Source organism: Rhineura floridana, chromosome 7 (genome assembly GCF_030035675.1).
Source record: "Rhineura floridana isolate rRhiFlo1 chromosome 7, rRhiFlo1.hap2, whole genome shotgun sequence".
NCBI lineage: Eukaryota > Metazoa > Chordata > Lepidosauria > Squamata > Rhineuridae > Rhineura > Rhineura floridana.
Window position 1 is genome coordinate 55,996,019 of NC_084486.1, and position 11,362 is coordinate 56,007,380.

Genomic DNA, 11,362 nt, shown 5'->3' on the forward strand with positions numbered 1-11,362 from the left:
TGGACCAGTGGTCTGACTCAGTATAAGGCAGTCTCCTATGTTTTTAAACTTTCTCATACATGGTCTCAGCATCTCAGTGCATACTGGCAGTGGCAGTATGACAAAAAACAATCACAGGAATCCTCGAGACATTCTCTCATTCTTCTTCATGTTCTGTTTTAGCTAGCCAAAGCCATGTCCACTTGAAGGATTCCCCTGCCCCCCCCGAATTACATTGGAAACCAGTATGCATGCACAGATGCTTCTGGTGATGGGCTAAACCTCAATGACAGAGGTATGCTTTATTTGCTCTATTTATGTCCTTTATTTGCAAAGATTTAAGGTCCAGTCCCTGGCAGCTCCATGTATGGCTGGAAAAGACTCCTGTCTTGAACTGTGAAGACCAACTTCCAGTCAGTGTAGGCAATAGAGTTGAAAGGACCAATGATCTGACTCAGTAAGTCAGATTTCTACATACCATAAGGTGTAGAAATCTTCCACATCAGCCATGCATGTGGACTACACAGCCTCTATTGTGTATCTTGCGGAGGGTCCAGCATGTGCTACAGATGGAGCATGGTGAAGACTGTGAAGGCAAGATGTGTGCTGAAATCCTTTTGGGTGAATGCACTTCTACTGGCAATGATGGTGACTCAAAGAAATATGCTGATAATATTTCTTAAGTCTGCCAAAATAAATGGTTTCTACCTAATAGTCAGCCGGCTGGGAGACCATGACATGCCAAAGTGACTCCTATAAGCCTAAGGAAAAGGCAGAAGGTGAGGACAGATAGCTAGGCTCATACTATTCATTAAGCAGAATTCCATGATAGTTTCCTTCACCTCAAAATGATCTGGAGCAAGCTGTGTCTGAACAGAAGAGTGCCGGATGGATAGAAGTTTATTAATCTTTTTCATTTTGGTCCTTGCGATCTCAAGGTTACTCTCGTCAAGATGCTTTCTACAATGCGGAGCTTTTTAAAGTTGTGCGGGGGCTTTTACACTCTGGCCCTCACGATATTATAGAAACATCTGAAGCCCACTGCAACGAAATTGCTGGACACTTTCAAAATAAGATTGCTTGCATCCGTAGGGACTTAGACTTCGATGTTGTGACAGATGAATCCAGTGAAGTGTCCGGAGCATGGCCTTGTCCTTTATTATTGGATGAGTTTCAGTTGGTGCAGCTCGAGGAAGTGGACAAAGTGCTTGGAATGGTCCGGGCAACCACGTCTGTTCTGGATCCTTGCCCATCTTGGCTAGTGAAAGCTAGCAGCACTGGAACCACCGGCTGGGCCAAGGAAGTGGTTAATGCCTCCTTGAGAGAGGGAGTAGTCCCTAGTAGCCTCAAGGAGGCAATAGTGAGACCTCTTTTAAAGAAACCTTCCCTGGACCCAGATAATTTGAACAACTACAGACCGGTGGCGAATGTCCCCTTTTTGGGCAAGGTTTTGGAGCAGGTGGTTGCTAACCAGCTCCAGGTGCTCTTGGATGAAACCGATTATCTGGATCCGTTTCAATCCAGTTTTAGGCCCGGTTTCGGCACTGAAACAGCCTTGGTCGCCCTGTATGATGACCTTTGTCGGGAGAGGGACAGGGGGAGTGTGACTTTGTTGATTCTCCTTGATCTCTCAGCGGCGTTTGATACCATTGACCATGGTATCCTTCTGGGGAGACTCGCGGAGTTGGGAGTTGGGGGTACTGCTTGGCAGTGGCTCCGCTCCTACTTAGCGGATCGTCGCCAGAAGGTAGTGCTTGGGGAACATTACTCGACACCCTGGACTCTCCATTGTGGAGTCCCTCAGGGGTCGGTTTTGTCCCCCATGCTTTTTAACATCTACATGAAGCCTCTGGGTGCGGTCATCAGGAGTTTTGGAGTGCGTTGCCATCAGTATGCTGATGACACGCAACTCTATTTCTCCTTTTCATCTTCTTCAGGTGAGGCTGTTGATGTGCTGAACCGTTGCCTGACCGCGATAATGGACTGGATGAGAGCTAACAAACTGAGACTCAATCCAGACAAGACTGAGACAATGTTGGTGAACGCCTTCCCCGCTCAGATGGTGGATGTGCATCCTGTTCTGGATGGGGTTACACTCCCCCTGAAAGAACAGGTCCGTAGTTTGGGGGTCCTTTTTTACCCTTCCTTGTCTCTTGAGGCTCAAGTGGCCTTGGTGGCACGGAACGCGTTTTACCATCTCCGTTTGGTAGCCCAACTACGCCCCTATCTGGATGGCGACGACCTCGCCTCAGTTGTTCATGCTCTGGTAACTTCGAGATTGGATTACTGTAATGCGGTCTACATAGGGCTGCCCTTGAAGACAGTTCAGAAGCTTCAGCTAGTGCAGAATGCGGCAGCTAGACTATTGACAAGGACCAGTCGGTCTTCGCACATAACTCCTGTTCTGGCTCACCTGCACTGGCTACCTATTTGCTTCCGGGTGAAATTCAAGGTGCTGGTTATGACCTATAAAGCCTTACATGGCGTGGGACCGCAATACCTGGTGGAATGCCTCTCCCGCTATGAACTACTCGCTCACTTCGTTCAGCATCTAAGGCCCTCCTCCGGGTACCAACCCATCGTGAAGCCCGGAGGGTGGTTACTAGATCTAGGGCCTTTTCTGTGGTGGCCCCCGAGTTGTGGAATAGCCTCCCCGAAGAGGTACGCCTGGCGCCTACATTATTATATTTCCGGCGCCAGGTAAAGACCTTCTTATGCTCCCAGGCATTTTAATCATTTTAATCTTTTTATATTTTTAAGCTTGTAATACTAATCCTTTTATCATCTTATATTTTGTTTAATTGTATTTTGTTTTCATTGTGTCTTATATGTTTTGTGATTTTATTATGATGATGTATGTATTTTATCCTATTCTGTTTACCGCCCTGAGAGCTACTTGCTATGGGCGGTATATAAATGCAACAAAATAAATAAATAAATAAATAAACTTGCAGGAAGAAAGACACAAGATAATTCTCACCTTTGCTGGTGAAGAAGCAGTTTGAGGAGGGTGTTTTTTGAGATGAAAAAGGGCCCACGGAAAGGGTTAAAGCACCTCATCCTGTGTGTTGTTCTTCTGCACAAACACTGTATACCCCAGAACGTTTTAATTAGAACTCTGCATAACATGTTGTTTTGAGGGCTCAGTTTTAAAATTACTTTCATGCACTACAAAACTGGCTGTGGGTTGGCTCAACATAAGAACTTCAAGAGCTGTTTGGGGAAAACGTAAAATCAATAAACAAGCAATATGTTGTTCACATACTGGAATACCACTTTCCATTTTTCTTTTTTCTTTTCTTTTCTTTCCTTTTTTTTTTTTTGCTTTTTGCATTCTGAAAACCTTTTTCAGAAGCTGGCCACAAAACAGTAATAAAGATGCATGGCTTTGCTGACAATCCAACCATAATCTTGGCCTCACATTTACTAATTTTACACATCATGAAATGACTGCCTCAAGCTCCCAATTTAAAGGCAATTTAATGAATTGTGAATGAGTCCTGACCGGAATGCGGTAGCCACCAGAAAACACATGACTGAGAAATTCCCATGCTCCTTCTAATATTACAGAATTGCAAAACTCTGATGCAGCTGTATACAAGCTATTGTGACTCCATTGACAGTCATCATCATCATCACCTTTAAGGCTAGCAAGGATCAAATAAGGGTTAGCTAGCAGAACATGCAATTTAAATTTGTTGACCTACATTGCAACTATTCTCAATATGTGGAAGTTTAGTAAGAAAATGGATGAAACTGAGAATTTAGAAAATGAAGATTCTGATCACATAACAAAGGGTGTAAAGCCAGTTGTTTTAGTATTCAAAAATCAGCTATTAAAATGCAGACTTAGCAAGTGTTTTATGCAGCTTCTGCTCATTTAATTTTATTTAAAAATAATAGACCTTTTGCCCCTTCCATGGCATCAGACTATACTTTGAATTCTTAACCATTTTTCCAATAAAACCTCTTCAGACTTTTTATTGAGGGGAAAAGGATCATACCATCCAAGTTTCTCCTCCACATTATTGTGTGTGCACATCTCTCCCCCACGTATTTCAACTCATGTTTAATTAATTTTAGGTGTGAGTATCAGAAAATGAGAGCAAATATGAAGCAATATGGTTGCTTTGTCTCGTGAAAATTGCATGTTAAATCACCAGAATCTCTGCTAATAAATGCCCCCTACAACATGTCAGGACAATAAAGGAAAAGCAATGTATAAATAATATCACAAGAGTGAGCCAGTAATTTGAACTGAAAACCCAAAAGACAACTATTTCCATTTTCAGATTCTAGGGTATTGATGAAAAGGTCGACTCTCTGTTTCTTGCTGACCTTCTCAAGTGGCATCTGTAGCTTCCTTGAAGTACCTTTCTGTGGTTGGTATACCATCAACTCCTTTTGAATATGGGCAACCTCACCATACTAATTCATGCTCTTGTAATGTCAAGACTAGATTACTGTAATGCATTGTTTGAGGGGCTACCTTTGAAATGTGCTCAGAAACTTCAACTGATTCAGTTGATTCAAAATTTACCCATGTTTTTGACAGGGGCCCACCACACTGCTATTAGTCTATGTTGATAGCTGACACAATATTGCTCACTTAACCTAAGAACAGATTTTACTTCTCTTGTGGCAATACTTAAGATGCCTGGTTTCCGTGAAGCTTTTGCCAGAAACGTACTGCAAATTTCCAGTAGGGTTGTGGCTGAGTGAGTGTACACAATCAGGGGTGTAGTCATCCAGGGTCTTGGGGGATCTTAGACCCTTTACTTTTTTGAGAGCAGGGTCCCAGCAGGGTCCCTATGTCTCTAGCATCCTATGAGCCACTGAGAAGAGTCTTCTAGCATGCTTCGTTGTCCTTTCCTGCTGATTGGAGCCAATCAGAGTTGAAAGAAGGTGAGTCAGCCACTAAGAAGACTCTTCTCAGTAGTTAACACACTCCCCTTTCATGCCGATTGGCTCCTAGGGACATCTGTTGTAAGAGAAGGCATTAACAATGATAGAGAAGCAGAAAGCAGTATTCAAACCTGGCCAGGTTATTCTATAATATTAGGTTGTATAATCTTAGAAGGGGTATGGCTGTGAAGGGGTGTAGCTATTATTATCATGAAGGGACCTTGAACTTCTGAATTTGCCACTACTCTACTGTACACAATGGAGCTGACGGGAGTTGAGTTTCTTTGGGAAAAGTTAACACTGTTAGAGGATAAGTTAAAGGGCAGGGGACTACAGGAATAAACCTTTATATAATTTTTAACATTTCAGCTGTAACTTTGGTTTAAAGTTCTAACTATTCTTTCTCTTTTGGGGGGACCTGGGAATTCAGTGAAGATTGCCACAGGGCACGTTTCCTAAGCAATTATGGTTAGGCAGCTTCTGCATGCTAAGGAGCATAGGCTTGAGAAGTTATTCATAAGAGAACATTGTTTCATTTTAAAACATGATGTGCAGACAGAAAAGCTCACCAATCTGTAACAAACGTATCATTCTGAAACCTTGAGTAAAGTTCAAATCTCATGCGCTAAAGGGCTCTCCCCAGGCCATTCCTTCATGTCACTAGACATCTGTTTCATTTCTTTGCTTTGCTTCCCTTCTTCTTTATTGTGACTTCCAAATTTTATCCTCATTTTCTCCCAGATCTGTTTTATGCATACTTAAATCTGATGCAAACACTTCTCTCAGGTTGCAACTAAATTCTGCATAGAAAACGGATTACCAAACCAATATCAAAAAGCACCAGGTAAATAAGGATCTAGCATGTACTGTCTGACCACAGACTCCTGAAATGAGAAATGGAAACAAGGCAACAGGGATATAACATTGCCACATTTTCAGAGTACAATGACATTTTGGAGTACAGAATCATCATGCTGAACTATTTAGTGATTTTCTTCAGCTGATGCCTAGAAACTTGAGACTTGAACACATTAGCCAACAAAAAGGGTCTAGTAGAAGATGATCCAATCAATTACCAACACCTGCAGATCTGGAATTGTATACCGTGTCCCAAATGACAGAAGCCTAGGTATTTGTCCAATATACCAGGCCCTTGTAGCCCCTTCACTAGCATGGCATCCTTATACTTAGAGCTAAATCATAGAACAACAAACTATGTTTCTTTTCACTCTTTGCAGAGTTCTTGTTTGGTTGGAATGAATGTGTATATAGCAAACCACTCATGTAAACTGGTTTGCCATAGGCACAGATTAAATGAGGAATGGGAGAACCATATATGCCACCCTGAGCTTCTCGGAGAAAAGGTGGGATATAAATGCAACTCAGCAAACAAACAAACAAACAGAATCTGGGATGATAGTAGGGTTGCCAGGTTCATGGCCTGAGACTGATCCTGTATCTTTAGAAGAAGAGAAAGTCAGCCAAGTGCAGGTGTTCTTGCAACACTGTAATGAGAAAAACCACAAGATGGAATTCTCCTTTCCCCCTGCACAACTTTTAAAGATACAGACCTCTTGGTTGTCAGGCCCAGCCTCCAAGAGGTCTTCTGTATCTTTAAAAGTTGTGCAGGGGGAAGGGAGAATTCCACCTTGTGGTTTTTCCCATTACAGTGTTGCAAGAACACCTGCACTTGGCTGACTTTCTCTTCTCCTAAAGATATAGGATCAGTCTCAGGCCATGAACCTGGCAACCCTAGGATAAGCAATTGTCATCTGCATCATTAGAGCGGGGACAAGTCAACACAGCAGGAATAAAAAAGTATCATGTACACAACCTGAAAGATCCAGAAAAATTGATCTCCTTATCTACATTAATTAGAGTGAGATTCTAGGGTGCAACTTGGTACAGAAGTAGATACAACTCTAGCCGATTAATACCTCACAGCATAAAAAATTGTCAACCTGTAATATAAGAAAATTGGAAGTTTTCCTGTACCTATAGAAATGCTGACAACACATGTAGAATGATGACAATGACCTTTGATAAGTTGGCAATATTAAGGGAATCAGCAGGACTCAGCAAACTGAAAAGTATCAAACAAATGAACAAGCTAGCAGCTTCATTTCTTATCTGCAGTACAGAGCATGACTAACCCCCACCTTTGGAATGCATGTGAAACTGCCTGGAAACAAGAAACTATATCTGTGTTGCTGTGTTACTGTAACTTTTAGATCTCACAGACTGACACGAGTCTACTGTGAGCTCTCGACTTGCAAGTGACAATAAACTAGGCCTTGGTTGCTATTCTGAGTCTCCGTTGTTTGATATTGGGCCTCAACCAGCGGGAACGAACCTTACTTCTAGTGTAACAGTTCTGGCGAGCCTAGCAGCCAGGAGTCCTCTGGTAAACCTTGCGGGTGCTTGGGCCGCACCGGAGAGCTAGGGTAAGAGCGCTCCAGGTTGTTTTGACCTGTCCCTAGGGCCGGGCAGACGGAGAGCAAGCACCACGTAAGTTGTAATCGAGGGCTCCCATAAAGACTCAGACGAACCAATGCTCATCCGGACGTGGATTTCCTCCTCTCCTGTTAGAATCTGGTAAGCATTGTGTATGTGGAGAGGGAGGTGTGGATGACGGCCTGCTGAAAAGCTCAGGGGATCCTGGGGAATGTGGAAACTCCCAATTGACTCTGAGTGTTGAACACAAGATGAGTCAGATTTTTCTTGAGGAAACAGGTGAAAAACCCGGAAGCTGAGAGCAGGTGTCACGAAGAAAAAAAGCATTGTAGAACCCTGGGTACATGGGATAAAGTTGTTGTAAATGTTTGTATGAAATGGTCATGCGCTTGCGAGAAAAAGAGAAAAAGGATGGTTGGGCATAAGATGTGGTTGGAATGGAATGGAATGGAATGGAATGGAGTCAGTTGTCTGGCTCCCGTGTGTGTAGCATTTTCCCGGGAAGTGAGAATGATTTTGTTTAAACAGATGTGTATGAATTGAGTACTCATGTGTGAATGTGTGAAGGTTTCTTGAAGTGTCTGTATAAAGGTTTTCTGTGGAAATGTTATAAGAGAATTGTTCCCCGGTGCTGTTTAAAACATCTCTGCTTGCTGCCTTTGTTTTTCACAAGACTTAAAGAACCTAATCTGTTCCTTTAGCAATCTTTGAAGTTAGTGTGAAGGGATTTGCTCTGTTTGTTTAAGCAAGTGATTAAGAGAGCTGAGGAACAGGGAGTATAGAGATGGTCCTCTTCCCTAGGCTAAAGTAGACAGAAGGTTTGAGCTACGTAGACAGTGAAAGAGAATGGGTGAGAAATGTTTTGGGCAAAGTCGTGGATTGTTTTAGGATGAAGAAAAGAGAATACATTCCTTTTTGCTCTGCTCCAGTCCTAGTTTCAGTTTCATCCTTTCAGTAAAGGGGCGAAGCTGCTGCCTGTTTTGCCGTCTGGTATGACTGTTATTTCTTTCAGTCTATCGTGTATATTGCATTGTTTTTGAGCACATAAATCATGTTTTAATTGCAGGAATTAGTTCTCGACTGACCAGAGGACAGAGGGTTTTAATTATGTATTTGTATATGATTAAAAGTTTAATCTTTTTATTCCACTTGCCTTTCCTGGCAGAAGCTAGGATCTCCCTTTTGTCACTGGTATAGTGTTAAGAACTTGAGAAGTTTTTTTACTGTCTGATTTAAAGAATTCAGCTGCAAATTGTTTTTCTCTCTCTCCTTGTTCGGAGAAGTTTTTTTTCCAGGTTGTTTTCTCCAGTCTGTGTAAGAAGATACAAAGCATTCCCCCCTGCTTTTTAAAGTAACACAGTGGATTGATTTTTTTATTCTGCAGCTGTTGAGAAATTAAAACAATTGCTTTGTGTTGAGTAACATGTAGTGTTTTTAATCTGATGTGTTCCTTGTTTGTCTTGTAAAGAGAAACTTAACAAAGAGAACTTGTGTTTTTGTATGACTTTTGAGAATGTCTTTTTAAAGGCTGGCAACATTTCCTTTGTAATGCAGCACAATTTGGAAAAATTGGGGGTCACCATTTGGGAACTGGGAAAATTGGCAAGAAAACCAGGCTTGGGTTTTTAATAATAATCCAGCCTGCAAAACTAGAGATCTTTAGCACAAATTTTGTAGCTACAGGAGGAGGTGATTCTCTCCTAGAACAGAGTGTCATGGATCACAATGCAAGACCTTCTTTGGCACAAAAGGAAAAAGAAACAGTTGAAACCAGGAGGGCTCCTGTCTTTGAGCAAAGTCCTATTAATGTTCTTAAAGGGGAACATACAAAATCATCTTCTGAAAGTGCAGGCCCTTGCTTAAATGCTTCAGAATTGCTTGCAAACACACAAGATGTGTCCACTTCCATGGAAAAAAATACTGATTTGAATGCTTCCCTTGGGTCTAGTACACCACAGTCTTTTGCTAATGAACATTATTTTCCTGAGGAACAATCTCTTGCTGGCAAACAGCCTTTGGATCAAAACAAGACTCAAAGTATAGAGCTTCTAGCTTCAGGAAGAGTCTATCCAGACATTGAATTTACTTTGAAAATTAATACAATTTGGCTTCCAAAACAGCAGCTGGTTTCTGATACCATCTGTATGCAAATGGACAAGTTGCAAAGCCCTGATTCCAACAGGGAGTTGCTTTGTCACTTGTGTGTGCAAAATTTTGGCACTGATGTAAATGTGTTATTGCATGCAGTCCTTGATAAGATGAGTAACAAGGAACCCAGAGGAATTGATTTGCAAACAGGGTGTTCACTGGTGAAAATTCCCTGACAGGGAAATGGAAGCCAATAAAGTCCAATGGTTACAGACATTGGATGAATTATGGTAAGAAACAAGGAAAGCGTATTCAGACATAAGGATAAGACTTACAGAGATATTGATAAAGATGCATGCAGGACTAAATATTTTCTTTGGGCCTCATTGAAGGTACAAGTTTTTGTAGTCAAGCAGTGGAAGGACAAACCGCTTGATGTGTTTTCTCCCTCTAGTCCTAGTTGCGTGCATGCATCCCAAATCTAGGACTTCAGTACCCAGGAGGTACAGTAATATGGTATTCTTTAATGGGCCAGCTTAAAGGGTGTGATATGCATGTTTTGTTTTAACTATGCTAATTCTTTTCAGCCAAGTCATGACCAACGAGAAGAATTTGGGAAATTGTAAAAGGCCTTATTATTAAGTTTAGTAGCTACAAAATGTTCTTTTTTTATCACAAATGCCGGCTTCTCTTCCTTCCTATATCTGTGAACTTTTTCTACAGATGGATTTGCATCTTGCAAAGAGAAACTTAATTTTCCTCTCTGGGGCTCCTTTTCCTGTTTTTCCCAGTATTTCTGTATCTTTCCAGCAACCTCTGCACATGATCAGAGGCTAGGGAAACCTGTTGTGTGTTTCTCTGTCAGAAACCTTTCTTAATTGTATCTTTTTCACTACTAATGGCCTGTATATAAGGCTGCAAAAAGTGTAAATACAAAGGTGCATGAGGGTTTCACCCCTCCTTTTCTTTTAGTAGAGATCTGTTTTCAAATGTTGAAGGCCAAGCTGTATGGTATGTACAGATGTGTGCAAAAATATTAATGATGTGGAAAAACAACATTATAACTTAGTGTTTGGCTATCTATGTGAGAACATGCATGAATCATACACATGTTTCCATACCTCATTCAAATAATGAGTGATTCTATATCGGGTCTTATAATGTGAGAGAATGTTACAGATGCCATACAAGATTTCACCCAGATCAACTATAAAAGAGTGTTTGAAATAGGGTTTGTCTTTAATTATGACCAAATGGATATGTAAATCTCTGAGGCTAAAGAAAAAGGTCCTCAGGGAAAGATATCAAGGTTATTTATATTGTGCATTGTATTATATTTCATGAACTTTATGAATAGCATTGTAATCAGTCTAGAGTTAAAGAAGCACAGTCTCTTCCCACTAATGTTCCTTGTCAGTAAAAGGGGGAAATTATGTGTGAGAAGTAGTAATCTTTTGGATTCAACCTTTTTCAATTCTTGTATTCTACCAATATAGCAGTTAAAGCAAAGAAACACAGATGCCCTCTCAACCATGGGACCCTGATGCTTTGTTTTCCTCAGAAGGACTGTTTTTAAAGGATCTGATGAATTCCCACCCCGACATGCCAGTGGGACTTGGAGATCTTTCCAGGAGCAGCTAACCAAAGGCTGTTATTGCCTCTGCCCATGCCAGTGGGAGAAAAGGCATTTCTAAAAGTCACACAGGGCAAGGTGGGTTCTGAGAAATACAGTCTCCGTACTTTTTCCTTCCAGAAAGAAAGCTGCTGCAATAAACTGTTTTTCTCATCATTTGAATTTCTGATTAGCATCAGCAACCCACACACTGATCGATTAAGCTGACTATCTGATCTTTTGAAGATGAACTTTGTACAAACCTGCAGTGTGTTTCAAGACCATGATACTTGTTTTATTTCAATTGTAATGTTGAATGTAACC

General features: G+C 41.3%; 1 long non-coding RNA gene across 2 annotated transcripts; it reads left to right on the forward strand.

Moving 5' to 3' along the window:
• Nucleotides 1-6,852: 6,852 nt before the first annotated feature.
• Nucleotides 6,853-11,139, forward strand: LOC133388964 (uncharacterized). 2 transcript variants are annotated; one of them, XR_009763990.1, is made up of 2 exons: nt 6,853-7,479; nt 10,923-11,139. It is a non-coding gene; the product is annotated as an uncharacterized LOC133388964 (long non-coding RNA). The 2 variants fall into 2 exon arrangements; XR_009763989.1 differs by lacking the exon at nt 6,853-7,479 and adding an exon at nt 7,487-8,328.
• The last annotated feature ends 223 nt before the right edge of the window (nt 11,140-11,362 follow it).